Consider the following 19,535-nt stretch of genomic DNA (forward strand, 5'->3'; position numbering starts at 1 on the left):
TATTCTGTGTCCCAATTACTTTGCTAGGGTTTAGGAATCAAAGAACAACAACAACAACAACAACAACAAAACATCATTTTTTCTTACTAGTGCAGAGTCTACTGGAAGCCAGGAAAGAATGCAACATCATAACTGATATTAGCAACATTAATAGCATGCTGCCAAGGAAATAGATACAAATATTAGATGTTTTAAAGATGGACATTACCAAGTAGCAAAAGATTAGCCTGCAGACTAAATATGTATGGCTTCGCAAAGTCACAGTTGTAAGTAAAAACAATGAATGTACAACCTGCAAATATGATTATCAGTCATAGAGATGAAACCCAGTATATACTTTGGGAAAGTTAGCAAAACAGTCCCCCGTTGAAACTGTTAAATGTAGCACACCGAATTCTGAGATGATGTAATTCCTCTTTTTCAAAGATGTGGCTCAGGGTAGCTCTCAGGCTCCATCATTGCCTGCCAACACTGGAATGAATTGCCACCTTGGGAAGGTGATGGGAGATAGTGCCAAAGGAGCAAAGAGAGAGGGGGGGAGAAGGGTGTACAAAAAGAAAGATGAAGTATCACAGAACAATGTGTTCCTAAATAATATAGATGTGCTTATTACAGTTCAGATGCTATGTGGTTTCTGGCACAACCCCTCAAAGCAAGTCAATTAGACATAGGCAAATGTTCTTGGCATTGTAAAGTGATTGGTCAAAAGTCCAAACAGGAAATTATATCCCAATTGAGATTTTGAAATAAAAAACTCAAGCTCCTCCAAAAGGAAGAAGGCCAACAGTGGACTCCAAGAGAAGGTGTTGCTCATCCCAAATTCTACATCTCAATCTAGGTCCCTAGGTGAAAACAAGGGACCTCAACTTAGGAAACACTCCCTGTCAACAGCAGTCACAGAGTAAATCTAGACCTCCAACTAGATATTTCAACCCTGAACCTGAGGAATGTTTCTTCTCCTCTAAGTGTAGAAAGAGAAAAAGAAAAAGAGGGAAAAAAATCAGCCAACTAAATCCTGAAATTCCAACAGAATAAGCACTGACACATTTGGCCAGCTATCCATGTCTTTAAAAAGTCCAAAAATTCTTAATTTAAGAAATCTGGCTATGTCTATCATGGAAAATATGGAATCACGATACTTCCAAACCTTCCTGGATTTAATCATAAAATACCTCAGACCTCCTATATGACTCATCCATCCTAATGATGAGGATGAAAATCAAAGCATGTTTCTTGGTGGATTAGCTTACAGTATTTCAGTGAATGACAACAGGCAGATCCAAAATTATTATCAAGGCATTATGTTCTTCCTTGGCATGACAGCCGTTCAACATCATCTGACAGTGAAAGATATTTTGTGATAAAGGAAGCCTTGCCCAAAGAGTGGGTGAGTTCCTGCCAATGACTGGCAAAGGGCTATTTATACAGTTTACACTTAGTAAAGAATAATTTTTAGAAAGGTATTAAGTGGGAATCATTTAAGCACCTAAAGAATCCAGCTTCACATGCAGCAAGTTAGTGGCATAAAACACTCCATCTTAGAGGAATGTGGCAGTGCTGCCTTCATAGGTAAGTGAAATCACTGCTTCATGGCTGTGGGTACCTCAGCAGCTAACTCTTCCATAACAGAATTCATGGAAAATTTGTCTTATAAGGATACATTTAAATACTAATTCAATATATGTTAAATACTGTTAAAATTAAATTTTAGACTTTTTTCTGTGAAATATAATTTGTCCATAAAATTTTGTTTAATTGTAATTGTCTATTTGATTCACCTCTTTCCTCATAGCTAATCAATGCCAGACCTAAACCTTGGATTCGAAAACTTGTTCATTTTACAAGAGTTGTTCACTAATTCTATAAGCAGTTAAGAGCAGTTTCAAACACCAAATGCCTCTTTTTCTTAGAGGTAAAAAGATATTTATGGAAATATTCATTTTAGCCAAAATCTTAAAGTTAATTCTCCCATAGTTATCACTAAAAAAAAATATTTTATTTTTAGAAGAAAAAATATATTAAAACTAATGTCAAAAGTGAGATTTAAATAAAAATTTACCAAATAATACAACCTCTCTGATGAAATACCAGGGTTCTTTGATAAGGAACTAATTAAACAGATTGTACTCCCTCACCTGGCTGCATGTCACCATAAATATTACTGTGTTGCAGCATCACGGAGCACACCTAACTGGAGGTACTGAGGATAACACTCCACGGGGTTAACCCCAACAATTGTTTACCATGGATATTCCCCTTTCAAATTTGGATTTTACAGTATGAAATGCTCAGCTTTTATGAGTTTTCTTAGCATAAGAATGAAAACAAGAAATATTAAGATAAAATTAGAAATTATCAGGTTATGAGTCTAAACATTTTACAGTTACTGCGCTTTTGGCCACAAGTAACAGAAACCCAAAGCAATTTTAAACACCAAGAAAGTTAACTGTCTCGCCTAACAGAAACTCAGAGAAAGTTCAGGTTTCAGGGCAAGTTACTTAAGCATTTCAACAACGTCATCCAAACCCCAGGTTCTTGCAGTCTCTCCTTTCTTCCCTCCTTACTTTGAGCTCATTCACAATCTATTAGATGGCTGAAGCAGGACCAAATACTTAAAACAGATTATGAAAAGAACTATACCGGCCTCCGCCACCGAGCGCAGGAGCTCGGACCCGAGGCCGCCGCCGCCGGGCCCCCGCCCCGTTCCGCGCCGCCCGCCCCTGCCGCGCCCCGCGCTCTGGCGGCTGCCGCGCCCGCGAAGGCCAAGCTCACGCACCGGGGGAAGGCGATCCAGGCAGGCGGCCTGGCGGGCTGCATCGAAATGTGCATCACCTTCCCCGAGTACGTGAAGACGCAGCTGCAGCTGGACTAGCGCTCGCACCCGCCACGCTACCGGGGCATCGGGGACTGCGTACTGCAGACTGTCCGCAACCATAGCGTCCTGGGTCTGTACCGCGGCCTCAGCAGCCACATGCGAGACGCCCAGGGACGGCTGGACAGCACGCGCGGACTGCTGTGCGGTCTGGGCGCCGGCGTGGCCGAGGCCGTGGTGGTCGTGTGCCCCATGGAGACCATAAAGGTGAAGTCCATCCATGACCAGACCTCCGCCAGCCCCAAATACAGAGGCTTCTTTCACGGGGTCAGGGAGATCGTGCGGGAGCAAGGGCTGAAGGGCACGTACCAGGGCCTCAAGGCCACCGTGCTGAAGCAAGGGTCCAACCAGGCCATCCGCTTCTTCGTCTTGACTTCCCTGCGCAGCTGGTACCGAAGGAGCAATCCAACAAGCCCATGAATCCGCTGATCACCGGTGTGTTTGGAGCAATCGCGGGCGCAGCCTGTGTCTTCGGGAACACGCCTCTGGACGTGATCAAGACCCGAATGCAGGGCCTGGAGGCACACAAGTACCGAAACACATGGGACTGCGGCCTGCAGATCCTGAGGAACGAGGGGCTTAAGGCATTTCTACAAGAGCACTGTCCCCCGCCTGGGCCGAGTCTGCCTGTATGTGGCCATCATGTTCGTCATTTATGAGGAGGTGGTGAAGCTGCTCAACAAGGTGTGGAAGACAGACTGAGCCCCGGAGTCCAGGGGCTGCCCCAGCCCCTCCAGACTGGCTCCCACCACCCCTTCTCACAATTCCAGTGCTGTTGTGCCAAAAGGCCCCTCCCCCATCCCTCACTCCACGGCCTGGGTTTGACTCTGTGGCCGTGAGTTCACGTATCCCACAGTGCCATGAGTCCCCTGTGGTATGTATGACACTACATTGTGTCCATGTGTCCAGCTGAGGAGGGGTGTCCCTCTGGCCTGTGAATCTGTGCCCACTTGTCCACGTGCTTACTCATGTGTGCCTGTGTTTCATGTTTTGAGTCCTGTGACACTGTGCCCGCTTCCCGGAGTGCCCGTGGGGCCTGGTCCACGGCCCTGTAGCCATGGCCGGGTCCCAGCCCGGTGCCTTCCACCCTTGGCAGCGGGGGCACCCGCCCCGGCCCACCACAGCTGCCTCCGGGCCTCAGGCTCGCCTCACTGCATTCCAGGGGCCGCGTGCCCCTCGCTTCTCCCACCACTGGCCTTAACTGGCCCTCGGGCCCTTCCTCCACCGCGGACAGGGTGGCACCAGCCACTCTCAGGACCACCCTTCCAAGGCAGAATAAACTGGATCCTGTTGAAAAATAAAATAAAATAAAAAATAAAAACAACTATACCGTCCTCTAATATGGAGATCTTTAGGATTGAGGTCATTTTCCAGAAAATGCACCGACTGTTTTCACTTCACAGTTCATTGGCTAGGATGGGGTCACATTTCCATTTCTGGACCAATCACTAGCAAGGATAATCAGCTTACCTTTAGAGGAACTGGTTACCCTACTGTAACTGGGATGGGGTCATCTTCTCTTGGGGGCACATGGCTGCATATGGGAGTGCTGTATACCTGAGCAAATACAGGTTTTTCTTCTTATTTAGTTCTTTATTTATATGTCTACTTATTGAGAAATTATATAAACTGCTATTATGATTTGCTAATATTTCAAGGCACAATACATGCAATTGCATCAAGGCTTATACCTCATGAGAGTATATATAAATCTATATTTCAAATAGTCTTTTTTCAAAATCAGGTTTCATTAGGAAGAAGAGAAAAAGTGAACAGTGGGTAGACAATCAAAAGTGTTGTCTTTACAGTAACTGCATTACAATTGTAAAGGCTAAAGTTTGAGGGTAGAGGTGGATTAAGCATTGCTGAAGCGGTGAAGATGAAGTTAAGCTGATGTTTGTTCGTGTAGAATAAAAAAACACCTTATAATAGAGATTGAATCTAAGGCAATACAGCTTTCAAGAATAAATATGTATCAGTATTTAAAAGTAAACAATTATGAGAATTCCAGTTCAATTGCTACAGTTTAAAGATGAGGAAACCAAAGCTTAAGAGAGTTTAAATTGTTCAAGATCATATAGGCAGATATGCTAAAATTCATGGTAGTCTTTCTGAATTCCTTTCATTTCTGCCCCAGCATTATATTATATTCTTCATTGGATATCATTTCCAGGAATAAAGATAGGTGAGTTATAATTTTTTAAAGAATACAAAAATCTTTATTCCAAGTTGTACAAAATGCTCTTATGTCAGCTCTAGCAATGGAAATGAAGCACCTCTTTTCTCTTTTGGCATCCTGTAGATTATTGAAGGTTAAGTTATTATTACTAATATTGATACCAACAGTTGATCATCTACTATGTGCCAGGCATATATAGTCATTATTTCTAATCATCCCAACACCCCAAAGGGAACTCTTACTATCCCCTTTTGAAGATGAACTGAGGCTCACAGGCTTTAAGTTACTTGATGGAGATCAAATTGGTTCTGGGGTAAGTATTTAAATATAGGTTTGTTTCACTTTAAAGCTCTTTTAAGCTACTAACATTCCCCAAAAGGTGTTTTGTTAAATTCTTGTCCTGCTAGATGCTCCATGAAAAGAAGGGTACCAGATCAAATAAATTTGGGAAATACTGTACTTTATATCCCTTTCATGGAGATTAAAGATACACAATGTAATATTTTAAAATATGGGAAATCCCACAAAGACAGAAAGTTATCCAACTCAATTTAACCAGTATTTCCCATCATTTGAAGATTAAATCCTTCTCTCACCTAATATACATTAATATTCAGAAAGTAATGTTCAGTGGTACCCCCTTTGGGAAATTCTGCACTACATTATCAGACATTCAAAATACATTAATGCATGTTAGCAACCAAATTATATTTGAATGATAGTATTAATATGTAAGTATATTAAACATATGTAACCAGTTTAGGAGTCTTTCTATGAAATTATTTTATTTTTTCCAATTACTGCTCTCAAATGTCAAATCTTGCTTTCCCGCTGAGTAGCAGTCCCTTCACAACATCTTGCTCAAATTACGTTTGCCAGTTACGGTTATTTTTCACATGTAAAACTTAAGATTAAAAAATTATAGAGAAAAATCAGTGGAACAAAATACTGGTATGTTGAGATCAATAAAATTGATAAATTTCTAGTCAGACTGATTAGCAAAAAAAAATTACAGAAGCCACAAATTACTACTCTCAGGAATGGGAGAGGTAACACAAGATTAAAAAATTTTAACATTTTTGATCATCTAAATAAGTGCAGAAAAAGAATTTGACAAAATCTGACATATATTCCTGATTTAAAAAGAAAAACACCTCAGCAGACCAGAAATAAGAGGGCATTTTCTTAACCTGATAAAGATCACCTATGAAAATCCTTCAACTAATATCACATGTATGGTAAAAGTGATGTTTTCCCACTAAGATAAAGAACAAAGAAAGGATGTCATCTCTCATCACATATTCATCATCATATTGGAGTTTTTGACTACTGCAATATTAAGCAGAAAAAAGAAATATACAGTATCTAGATTGGAAAGTAAAATCTAAAACTGTCATTATTCATAGATGAATTAACTGTCTATGTAGAAAATCTGATGGAATATGTAAATAGCTACTAGATATAGGAAGTGAGTTTAGCAAGGATAAAAAGTCAATACACAAAAATCAATTTTACTTTCATATAATAGAAACTATCATAGAATTTTAAAAATCATCTATAATAACATCATTAATATGAAATATTTAGGGATAGATTTGAAAAAGATGTAAAAGACCTGTAGATTGAAAGCTATAAAATTTGCTGGGGAATATTAAAGAAAGTCCAAAAATATACGAAATACATTGTGTACATGGATTTGAAGACTCAGTAACGTTAAAATGTCAATTCTTTCTAAATTGATATGTAGAGTCAACGCAATCCCAATCAAAATCCCAACAGACTTTTTTGTAGGAAGTTACAAGCTGAAAAGGCAATGCAAAGGATCTAGAAGAGCTAAAAACAATTTTGAAAAAGAAGGGTAAACTCAGAATTTAAGCTACAGTAATTATAGAAATGTGATATTGGTTTGAATATAGACAAATAGATCAATGGTCATATACATACATAGACAACTGATATTTGCAAAAGGTCCAAAGAAAGGATAGTGTTCTTTCAACAGATTATATTGGAACTATTGGAAATCTGCATGCAAAAAAAAAGGAACTTTGGCCCATTCCTCCTGCCATGTACAAAAATTAACTCAAATGGCTTACAGACTTAAGTTAAAAAGCTAAATCTAGAAGAAAACACAGGAAAAAATACTTGTGATCTTGGATTAGGTGAAGATTTTCTTAATTATAATACAAAAAGCATGATCCATAAAAATTGCATTTTATTACAATTTAAAATGTCTATTTTCAAAAGACACTGTTAAAAGAATAAAAATACAGGCCACAAACTTGGGGAAAATAGTTGTAAATCATATACTTAACAAAAGGCTTATATATAGAATATATAAAGAATTCCAAAACTCAATAATGAAGAAATGACTAACATTTGAACACTTCACCAAAAATGATATACAAATGGTAAACAAACATAAAAGGATGCTCAAACTCATTAGTCATTAAGAAAATAAAAATTAAAATCACAATGAATATAACCATGCACTTTTAGAATGACTATAATTTTTTAAAAAACTAACAATACCAAATGCTGTCAAGAACATGGAGGAATAGAATTCTCATGCGATACTGGTGAGCATATTTAATGATATAACCATTTTGGAAAACACTATGGCCATTTCTGAGTTAATCATACACCTATTGTATTGTCCTTTGATTTCACTGCTCAGTATTTCTTACGAGAAATGAAAATATATCTATAAAAGTAAATGCCAGTCTCTGTTCACTACCCAGGCCCTTAAAACCCTCTCCTTCCCAGAGTGGGAGCAGAGGTACTTAGTAGGACTCCTGGGCTCCCTAAAGTTCTTCCTAGAACTCTCTCACCATGTTCTTTGCTCACCATGTTCTATGCTCCACAGTGTTCTGAAAGTCTGAAGGCACCCGTTAAGGGAAGAGAACGCAGTTTCCCCTTACTAAAGATACCACCAACCTTCATGAGCTATCTTTTTGGGTTCCCCTTCACTTAGTTTCAGTAAGGACGTTAGGGAAGATTTTTGCCCACAAATATTTCACTCTGCAGTGGCACAGACAACTATCTGATTACCAAATCTGTTTTCAATAGGCACAAAACTAGTCTATATTTATTTTCCAGACTTGCTAGCATTTCTGTGTGACCATGAGACAGAGTTCTATGCAATGAACGCAAGTGAAATGTACTACTTTTAGTCAGACCATTAAAATCCCTAAGAAATAATTTTCTCTGTCTCTTCCCTGGCTTCAGGCTGGATATCAATGCCCAGGAAGAAAGCAGAAATAGCAGAGCCTCTGACAGTTTGAGTCCCTAAATGAACACATAGACCCTCCACCCCTTTCCCCCCAAAAATGGATCCACATTACTGTTAAGTAAGCAGAAACAAACTTTTATTCTTTTAAAACTCTGAAATTTTGTTTGTCTGTTATGGTAGTTAACCTATTATAACTAAAAAATGAAAATTGGTACTAGGGTAGAATACTGCCTTAAACAATGGCATTGTCTAATCAGGCAGCAAGTGGTAAGAAAAATAATATTGGAGCTAGAAAGATGGAGATATTTTATGCAGTGGCAAACTACCTGGCAAAACAATCTTCTTGGATGGTAAAACAATGACACCTGAACCAGGCATTCTAGGGCAGGTGGTTTAAAAGAGTGCGAGTCTCAGCTTTTACCATTAGCAAGGTATTACAGGAAAGAAATGAGATGAGGAAAGATTTGCATAGTCTGTAAACAGAAATGAAAAGGTATAGAAAGAACCCAGAAATCCAGGCTCTCAAAAATTTGGAAAAGCTAACTCTTTCTAACTTCCAGATAATAAGAAATTGATTAGGCCTTTGAGTAACAGAGGCCCACGAAGACTTAATTGAACAAGGAACTCGGCACTGCCTTTGAAATTGAATTAAGGACAGTGCATTTCCACCCCAAACTATTGTTTCATATGGCCTCAAGGTAGTTGCCCTCAAGCATCAAGCTGAGAGAAGCTTGGATGCGGAGCAGCAAAGGCATAAACCAGGTTTGAGAGATATATTTGGGAAAGAATTTCAGGTATGCTCACTGGCACATGGAATCGATTAGAAGCAAGTAGATCAAAATCTTCCTAAGACATGGAGGGCACTGTACTGCCAAAGAAATTATACATGCCTTTGACTTCTTGAGCCTTCAGCCAATCCATGGGTGCCCAAACTTAATCTGAACAGAAAGTGGACTGCAAACTGAACAACTCCCATGAGTATATGTCCAAAGTGCACTTGAGATGTGGCCATGGAGGATAACAGACAAGAAGGGACCTTAAAAGGAGTAGAGCCAGGGGCCTTGCAAAGCAGTTGTCAGGAATGGGTCTTCCAGAGGACAGAATAAGGATCTAATCAAGAGCTGCTAGAGCAGAGGACCCCTATAATGCCTGCCCTACAGAGTTCATTATTGCTGTGTACCAGACACAGCTGCGATGTCTCCTTCTTCCTCACTTGGATGGTTTATTGCTCTTAACTTCGTCCCTGCTTCACTATTTTATATTAGGTATGGAGCGGGTGAGCAGATAACTTGTCTTTTTAGTTCATGGTCATTGGACCAGCAGAAGCTATATGTGGATCTTACAGAAAAAGACTGTCTGTCATCTGGGGATCATACATATTGAATCTGTAGAAGCAGGATAAGTAAATTTGATGAGTAAGAAGTGTGAAATGCATATTTGGTGACCAAACTATGGAAGAGACTTCTTCTTGATCAAACCTATTTATTTTCCTTTTTCTTCTTCCTACACAGGTAATCTGTATTTCCTAGTTCCCTTTGCATTTAGGTATAGTCTGAATCAGAGTTCTAGCCAAGGATTCCATTGAGTGGAAGTGATGTATATGACTTCAGTGCTTGACCCATGTTATCAAATTATATTCTCCTCCAATTCATATGTTGAAGCCCTAACTCCCAGTACCTCAGAATGTGACTATATTTGGAGATACATGATTAAATTAAAATGAGGCCATTAGGGTGGGCTGAATCAGGCATCCTTATCAGACAAGAAAATTTGAACATATAGAAATTGACACCAGAGGTGTGCCCACGCAAAGACCATGTGAGGACACAGGGCGGCTATCTGCAAGTGAAAGAGAGAGGCTCGAAAAGAAACCAAACCTGCTGACACCTTAATCTTAGCCTTCCAACGTCCAGAACTATGAAAAAATAGATTTCTGTTACTTAAGCCATGGTATTTTGTTATGGCAGCCCTACCAAACAAATACAGCCCATAATACGCTCCCATGGATAATCCTCCATGTCCTCCCTTTCTCGCTGGCTGCAATGGAGATGACCATCCCTCCAACCCCCAGACAAAGTTGGAAGCCATGTGCCAAAAACGGCAAAGCTACTAGCTGGAAAGAGTGCTTGAAGGAAAACCATCCAACCAGGAACACCCACGTTGTTCAATTACATGAGCGAAAAATAAAATTTTATTTTATTCTGAAATGTAGGGGTTTGTTAGTTATAGCAGTATGCCTTACGCTCAACTAGTACACCCACAAGGCTGATGATTCCCTTTTCCCTCCTCAGTTCTCTCCTTAAGTCACTGTTGGCAGCGGGTGGTATGCACTTTTCACCTCTTAACAAGCCCTGTGGGAGTATGGCTGGCTTCTATTACATTACTGGCTTTCAAAGTAGGATATTTAGTGCCTCTTGTCCATAATTTGAGGCCTTAACCACAACTCTGGGACACAGTGAATTTTCCACTCAATATCCTCTAACATATTTTAAAAATAAATTGCTTCAGGTAGAAGAACTAGAAAACTGACAAATATATTAATAATAAAAATATACCCAAATCATGTGTCAATCAAGTGAGAGAATTTCCATTATTTAAGAGAAAATGAGGAAACTGTTATTTTAAAAAACCCTACTCTGATTACTCTGTCATAAAGAACTCCATATAACTGTCTTATCTTTCAAGACTGGAATATGGAGATCCCGGTCCGGCTATAGGCATATTGTTAAGGACTGTGAGCTCAATAAATAAGAGTTTTTCTATCATCTTCTACCCATGCTTCTTAGAATTAATAGAGAAGTAGGAATAGTAAGGCTACAGATTACTTTTTATATAAAAAAATCCATTTATGTATGTATTTGTGTAATGAATATCATGCTTGTTGCCTGATCTCTGCCTCTGAAAAAAAAATACCCAATTATTATATCTTTAAACTAATATATCAGATATCTTTGAAGAAATTATAATAAAATTCAGACACCTTGTCTTACATTATAGTTAGAGATTAGGATAAATCAAAAATTGTGTGCATACTCATCTGACATCAAAGGAAAACTGGCTCTGTGAGGCAGCAAACATGGGGTGACAGCTGAACATGTGAACATCTCCAAGAAAACAAAGATTGGGAGTAACCAATGGACAATGACCCAATATCACCAACCAAAGCCATCACTAGACACTTAACATGGGATAATCCACTTTCATTGGTCCTGGGAATGGGCAGGGAGACATCCTTACATCTGATAGTAGGGTGACATCCTGACATTTCTATAAGGAGGGTTACAATATGTCTCAGTTTGCCCTGGATGGTCCCAGTTTACAGTTATAAAAACTGTGCTTATTTAGGTAATAAATTTTATGAACATTCTATTCACTGGGTAAGTATACATTTTGAGAGAAGGGACAGAAGAAAGAGCCTCTTGGAAAATGTTAAGAAAAGTTTTCATTAAAACTACATCCCCCCAGTCCTAGAAGAACTCTGTCCTCTCTTTCATGTGGTTCTTTCTAAGGTTAGTTGTATTCGTCTGCTCATGCCGCCATAACAAAATACCAGACTGGGAAGCATAATCAACAGACATTTATTTCTCACTCTTGTGGAGGCTAGACCTCCTAGACCAAGGTCCAGCACAGTCAGTTTCTGGTGAGAGCTGTCTGCAAGTCTTCTCCCTGTGTCTTCACGTAGCCTCTTTTCAATGCATGTGCAGTGAAGGAGAGAGAGAAATCTCTCTCTCTCTTCCTCTTCTTTTAGACCACCAATCCTATTGGATTAGAACCTCACCTTTAAGACCTCATTTGAGCTTAATTACTTTCAAAAGCCCTGTTCCAGACAGTCACCTCAGGGGTTAGGACTTCAACCTGTGAATTTGAGGGAAACATAATCCAGTCCACAGCAGTGGTTGTGGTTTTTGAGGGGCTCTTGTGGATTTTTTTCTTATTATAGTACTACAGCTTAAGTGGAAAAGTCGGGGTTGTATTTAGATTTTTTTTCTTATTTGCTTCTTAGCAGCTGCCACAGCATTTGACCAGCCAAGATCAAAGAAAGCCAGAATTGTAAGCAAGAGTTTTTATTTATGTGAGTGATGTTTTGTTATACACCAACAAGTCTGATCAGCAGAATCCAGAGCTGAGAGATAGAGGTCTTTACATTGTAAAGAGTGACTGGATGAGTGAATTTATGTGTTCAACCCAGTTCCGTCAGAAAAATAAGAATGGACTTACTGGGGTGTGCGTTGGTTCATTAAGAGGTAGTAAAATAAAGTAAGATACAGTGCGACATATGCTTACTTTTCTCCTTAGGGCAGGTTACAATTAATTGATAATTGGATAAGTCCATATGCTTTAGAAAATTATTACTTATATTGAACAATTACTTATGAACCATAAGATAAGACAATATGTGTTGTCTTCAGTGTTTTTCCTCTCTTCATAAAGCAAATCCTCTTCCTTATGTACCTTGTTTCTGAGATTACTTCTCAATTTTACCCTAATTGCCTTGAGACAGTCATTTCCAACCAACTCCAATAAAGAAAATGATCACAGTAATAAACCAAAATTACAGCTTGAAGACTATGAAAATACAAATACTGCGTTTCAAGAGCAAACTAAGAAGAGCAGAAGTCTATCTTTTCTGGTAGAAAAAAAGGAACCTCTTGTACAGATGGGAGATATAATTTAAATGAAATCATTAAATGTACAGAAGCTCCAGATAGTAGCAAAATTCTATAGTTTGCATTTTTAGATTGGACAAATAAAACTTATACTAATAAAAATCTTGGCTTTTAAATGAGAAAGCAGCAATCCAGCGGAAAGTCAGAAACTCTGGGAAGGAAGAGTTATCTTACAAACCAGGTGTAATATTACAAACAAGTCTGTCCGTATCTATTGATAACAGGACAGGAGGTAAAAAAGGGAAGTAGGGGGAGAGGTATTGCTCAGTGGTAGAATGTGTGCTTAGCATGTGCAAGGTCCTGGGTTTAATCCCCAGTATCTCCATTAAAAAATAAATAAATTAAACCCTAATTACCTCTTCCCCCAAAAAAAATTAATGAAATTTTTTTAAAACTTGAGGAGAAAAAGGAAAATAATAATGTGGCCTAAACTGAAAGAAGATCAAAGCCCTGTAGGCATAGCTATTTGAATGGATAGACAATAGGGAATGACAAACCCAATAAAGGAAAGGATAATGGAGTTTCACCTAAATAGCATGTTATTGACACCTTATACTCTCAACAGAAGTTAGAGGAGAAGATGTTGAACGCATAGGGAGGTAAAGGATGCAAGGATTTTAGAAAAAATTATAAATGGTCCCAGAGAGAAAGCAAAAGCAAGAAGTGTTTAAACATTATCTGACAATAAAAGTTAGAGATGAACTTTTGAGTCACTGGATCACAACAAACTTCTCCCTTGCCAATTTCTTCTCTGCCCCTCGCCCCTCAGTACAGAAAGCAGGACTTTTTAAGCTGAACCAGGAAGTAGCTCATGATTGTTCATGCAGATCACAAATGAAATAATAAAATGCTGTGAAAGAAACTGCTCCTGTGCTAGAATGTGGCCACCAATTCCTGTTGAAAGTGCCTTGCTTCTGAAAAGCAAGTATAATGAAATCTTAGCAAGACCCAGAGGGGAATCAAATAGCCTTAGGTTATGTCAACTACCTCTTTCCTAGAACAGGAGGCATCCCTAACCCTGTACCAGGATGATTACTTGAACCAGGGAGAGAAGGGAATCTTCTGCTGATTAAGCCAGAGAAAGAACTGCAATAGCTCAGAAAAGAGAAAGCAGCACAAAAGTTCACAAAACTATGCAACTTTGCCCAACCTCAATTTGCTTCGTAAGTTCTTCTTTGTTTTTTCTTTCAGTTTCCTTAACACTTTAGACAGTCTGGCATTAAGTGAAGGTGAGATAGGGATAGTGCAAAGTATTATCAGTTCAAGAATGTGAAGTTTATGCCTAGGAAATAGGATCACGGCTCTCCCTTAGAGCCAACAGTCATGGTAACTGAGTGAGAGATGTGGAAGTAATTGCTCCCACAGCTACCTGAAGGCTTCCCTTGATGTTTTAATCAGAGTAATTCCTATCTACTTTGGAAGCCTTGACCAATGCTTTCAAATCCTCACTGTTCTCTCATGATTGCCTTATTAACAATCTCAGCTTTTTTTTAAAAATGTAATTAACACACATGTGTCGAATGCTTTCTAAATACCAGACACTTGTTAAGCAACTTCACATTTTGCTTATAAGCGCTTGGAAGTAGTACCTTCTTCATTTTTTCACACCCTTCAGTCAGACAATCCCAGTGTCTTGCTTTGTGCACAGTGTTCAGTGCATATATTAGTAATTCCATAATATTCTAAAATATGTCTATTGAAAACAGAATGAACTTAGGGTCAGATTTATGTGTGGGCCGGGAGCCTGGCTATAGCAACCTGCCCAGCGCTTCTTTTGTGAAATTTCTCATTCATTCTCTAAGCACTTATTCACATGTTTCCCTGAAGGGGAGTCCAAAAGTGTCTGAGAAAGGGAGCAGTTAGTGTTCTGAAGGATTTTGCACCCATCTTCTCTCCATTTATATGATCTGGACACTTATCTAAGCCTCTGTTCTCTCATCTATAAAATGAAAGTGATAATACCCACTTAACATGATTTTTATTTTGTTTTTCAGAATAAATGACATAATGTACATGAAGTATTTAGCTCTACCCCCAGTAAGAACTCAATAAATATTTACTATGAATATTTTAGTATTTCATCTCTGATTAGTCTTTGTAATATCCACGTTGATCCTTCTGATAGTCACTTCTCAAGGTTTCCTGGATTTTTTATAGCCACCTGTAAGGTTCACCCAGAACCTCCAGTCCTACTTTCCTATGCATTCTCCCAGATTCCTTTTTCTCTCCTTTCCCACATCCAGTGAAGCAACTCTACTGATTCTACTTCCAAACCTGTCCTGAATCTGTCTACTTCCTCCTGGCCACACCACTATGACTCAAGTCCACACTACTGTCCTCTCTCACCCGCACTAGTAAAGCAGCCTCCAAAATGGTCTCCCTGCTTCCATTCTTAACTCTCTACAACCTTTAGTCCACACACCAGCCAGAGTGATTTTATAAACCTAAACTGTATCACACTATAGATATTATTATAACTTTCCAATGGTTTCTCTCATTCTCACCAGGCCTTCGTACTAGCTGCTGTCCCTACAGGGAATGCTCTTTCATGTGTTTATCAATGTTTTCCTTTTCTTTAGGATCTTAGTCTAAACACCATCCCGCCATATATGCCTTCTATGGACATTCAACACAGAGGAGCCACTCAGATACTCTTTTGTTCAAAGAAGGTGCTGAGTCAGCATCACCATTTATCCTTGAATAAATAGGGTTTGAACTGGGCAGGTCTGCTTATAACACAGTTTGTTTGTTTGTTTGTTTGTTTGTTTGTTTGTTTGTTTCAATAATATACAGTCAGCCCTCTGGCCTTCTGAATTTGTAGGGGTTTCGAACATTTGAGATTGGTTGAATCCAAGGATGTGAAACACACAGATAGAGAGGGCCGACTGAACTACACCATTTTATATAAGGTACTTGAGCATCTGTGAATTTTAGTATCTGTGGGAGCTCCTAGAACCAATCTCCACAGATGCCTGGGGATATATTTATTAACAACCACCCTCCCCAACTTCTGTTTCCAAAGCACTACACTTTGTACAGTGTCTTATAGTCTAAAGGACAAAAATCAAACATAAGTATTCATTGATTTCTTCTGGAATGAATTTTTCACTGGAGTTATTTTTCTATCATCAACTTGCAACTAACTCTGTTGGTGTCAGAAATGGTAATTCCTATTTATTTTATTTGCCTGACAAATGCTATCTGTGCTAGTGTTCTAGGTAGTGCTGGGAAGAAATGACCTTGCTCCTTTCCATATTGATGGGTGTCAGTCATGGTTCCTACCACACTCAGGATATTGGGAGGAGTGAATTGAAAAGTCTTGCTCTTACAAGGATTATATTTATAGAAGAAAATAGATCATAATCAAATAACTGAAGACAGAATGAATGAATAAACAAGAAAAATATCAGGTAGAGCTACATAATGCAGTGTGATAAATAGTGACTTCAACAAAACCTATTCTGCTATTAACAAAACTCTCAAACAGATTAAATACAAATTAAAGGAAGGAATTCCAATGACCATCATTTCCTCTAGTGCCTGACTCTATAGACATATTGCCTAAATGTTCATCTATACAATTTTTTTCCTTTAGTTTTACTCAGATTTACCCCAGGGTGTTTCAAGTGATGCATATGCCTTTTAGAGGATTGCTTCTACCAACAAAGTTCTCAAAAACAGACATCATTAACACAAATCAATGCTGTCTATGTTTGTTACATCTCTCACAATGTTTCTGTAGACCTTAGTAATGCTCTCTCCAAATGTTCATCTTCCTTAAATTCTTTCATAAACTAGTCATTTTTTGTAATAAAATTTTCTCTCACTTTATGCATAGATGGATTACAATAATAGCAGCAACTGAAATGAATTCTTAGCTTGGAAATAATTTGCAGAGTGATCTCTCAACCTCATTCAAGTTCAGGAGAAATTCAGTTCAGTTTACCTTTCATCATCCTTGGTGTTTATTCTAGGAATTCCATCATCAAGAGTAGCCCAGGGCAGACTTAGACAAGTTGACACAGCAGAACTCAGTTTTTCAAGGGACTAGGAAAAGAAAACTTCCAATGTGTTAAAATGTTTCTGATCTCCAGGTGGGTATTTTATATTATGAACAGAGAAGCACCTAATGCAAGCTTTATTGGCAGAACATTTAGAGGCATATTTTTTAAATTGTATAAGAAATATGTGGCATTTTCCTTTCATCATGTATTTTAAACTCTGTAACAGGGGCATACAATCTTAAAAGGAGGAGGAATTTCATAGTTAAGCTGCCAGAATCCAAACCATCATTGGTGGTGTGCATGGCTGTGCATGATGAATGTTTCAGGGTAATCCCTTTTAACATATCAGAATTAGGAATAATAATTCATCTAATTAGAGTCATATTTTAAGTCATATGGATTTATTTAAGTATAAATGAGTAAGGCCTCTTCTGGCTTGTCTATAGGCCCTTTTCATCCATATTGCCTGTGCCTTCAGTACCATCTATACCACCCAATTCCACTCAGAAGTTTTCCTACTGAAAATACCTATCAGAATGGTCAGGTCCTTTTATAAATAAGTTTAAATGAAAAGAAACACCTTACAAATGTAACTTATTAACAATAATGATATTCTTTTTTAACAGGACTTTCTCCCAGTCTGCTTCTCATAGAGCAAACAGATACAATAGGACTGAGCTGTTGAGGAAACATTCTTTGCTTTGCACTGATAGCCTTGCCTTAATCAATTATAAGGAGATTCCCATACTTCTATCAGGAACCAGAAATGAGCATAGGGGTTGCAATCTAGAGAGGTTAGGCTTTTATGCTCCATAGTCACACTTGCCAATTTTGTGAACTTAGGCAAGGTACTTAACCACCCTATGCTTTAATTTCCATGTCTGGAAAATGAGGTTAACAGATGCCTATCCATGAGGTCACTGTGAAGATTAAATGAGAAAATATTTGTAATGTGCTTCCAGTGATGCTTGGCACATAGTGGGTGCTTAATAAATGTTGGCCAGGATTATACCTGTGCAAGTAATTAGAAAGTATAAGAAACAATGTGCCAACAATAGTGTTGCAGGTGGTAGAGAAAGGGAAGAAAAAGTTATATGTCCTGTTCAGTGTTGCTTTGATTTTTAGCTGTGCATTATTAGCTGTTAAATTATTAATGGAATTCCTATAAGAAAAATAACATGCAACTACAAGGCTAAAACTACATTTATAATTCCCCTTTTTTTACATTGAAATAATTGTTTAATTGTTATATATCAACTCAAGAGTTCTTAGAAATGCAGTTAACAGTTTATAGCATAATATTAAGTACATAGTCTCATCATACCCATGATACAGATAAAAAATTGAGGAACAATACTTGAGTATACTGAGAATGATAAAGGTTTCACAAAGGAGCATTTTGTACTAGATGAACGCCTCAAAGCAGTACATTCAGTCCACTAATGCTTTCATAACTCTTGAAAATTCCCCCCACAAAAGATTTGGTCTAAGTGGTGTAATTTAACACATGGATCAACGGATTAACTCTCAAAGTTTAAAAAGTGCAAGATTTCCAATCTAGTTAGAATTCCTCTGATCAGGAAGGCAAAACAGAGTAGATCAAAGGCATATAATGTGAGTGAACCCAGATGGAAAGCCATTACAATCCATTCCATAGAAACAGTCTACTTAGTAAATGATGATATTTATTTATTTAGATTATATATAAATCACCCAGTTAATCCTGCTATAAGACACCAAATTTACCCTCTTTCAGTTCTGAGGTCGCAGGTTAATAACCCCTAATCCTGACTAGTTATGTGAAAGTCCAGTTGAACTTCTAATGTATAAATTGAGTTGGCACTTAGCCTACGCACTTGGCACTTAGCTAAATGACTTCTTCTCAGTAAAATATTTCTTTAATACCTTATCTAAATATCTCTGGTTAATGTTCATCATTTCAACCTATTTATTGCTTCATAGCACTTAGCACTATATGAAAGTATTTGTTTGCAAATTTGTTCATGCATATTCTTGTTTAACGTCTGCCACCCAAGTCCTTATATGTGTTTAGTCCACCTCCATCCACCAAGTATGTACTACAGCACCTAGCACACAGCAGGCACTCTTCAGAGGTCCAATGAATAGAGATAAAAGTTTTGGAAGAGGTAGACCTAGACAAATTTACCAGCATCACAACTTTTTAGACATCATATCTTATTGTTGGGCAAAGGAATAGCAGCACAAACTCATTAAACATAGTTGTTTGAGTTAATTCCATCCCCCTGTTCTGTATTCTACTATTTTTTACATTTTTACTCCTTACTGTTTCTTTTACCTTCTTTTGTTAATTCAGTTAAAAAAAAAAAAAACTGGAATGGTAGCATCTTACGAAATAGTTTTTGTAAAACTTATCACTAAAAGACTTCCAAAAAATCATTTCCTCACTACCTATAGACAGAGGGGATGTCTAAACTCCTAATGAAAGGACAGATCACAACCTTTCTCTTTCCTGACCAGATAACTAAGAATGAGTTCTCCAGCAAGCCAGCAAGGTGTGGAGTTGAACTATTCGCTGAAACAAGCACTGGTTTAACCATAAGCA

The 19,535-nt window shown here is 38.3% G+C and overlaps 1 pseudogene; it reads left to right on the plus strand.

Moving 5' to 3' along the window:
- Positions 1 to 1,546: 1,546 nt before the first annotated feature.
- On the plus strand, positions 1,547 to 3,676 carry LOC105089599 (tricarboxylate transport protein, mitochondrial-like; annotated as a pseudogene).
- Positions 3,677 to 19,535: the final 15,859 nt, after the last annotated feature.

The sequence above is a fragment of the Camelus dromedarius genome, chromosome 1, assembly GCF_036321535.1.
Source record: "Camelus dromedarius isolate mCamDro1 chromosome 1, mCamDro1.pat, whole genome shotgun sequence".
In the NCBI taxonomy this organism is placed as follows: domain Eukaryota; kingdom Metazoa; phylum Chordata; class Mammalia; order Artiodactyla; family Camelidae; genus Camelus; species Camelus dromedarius.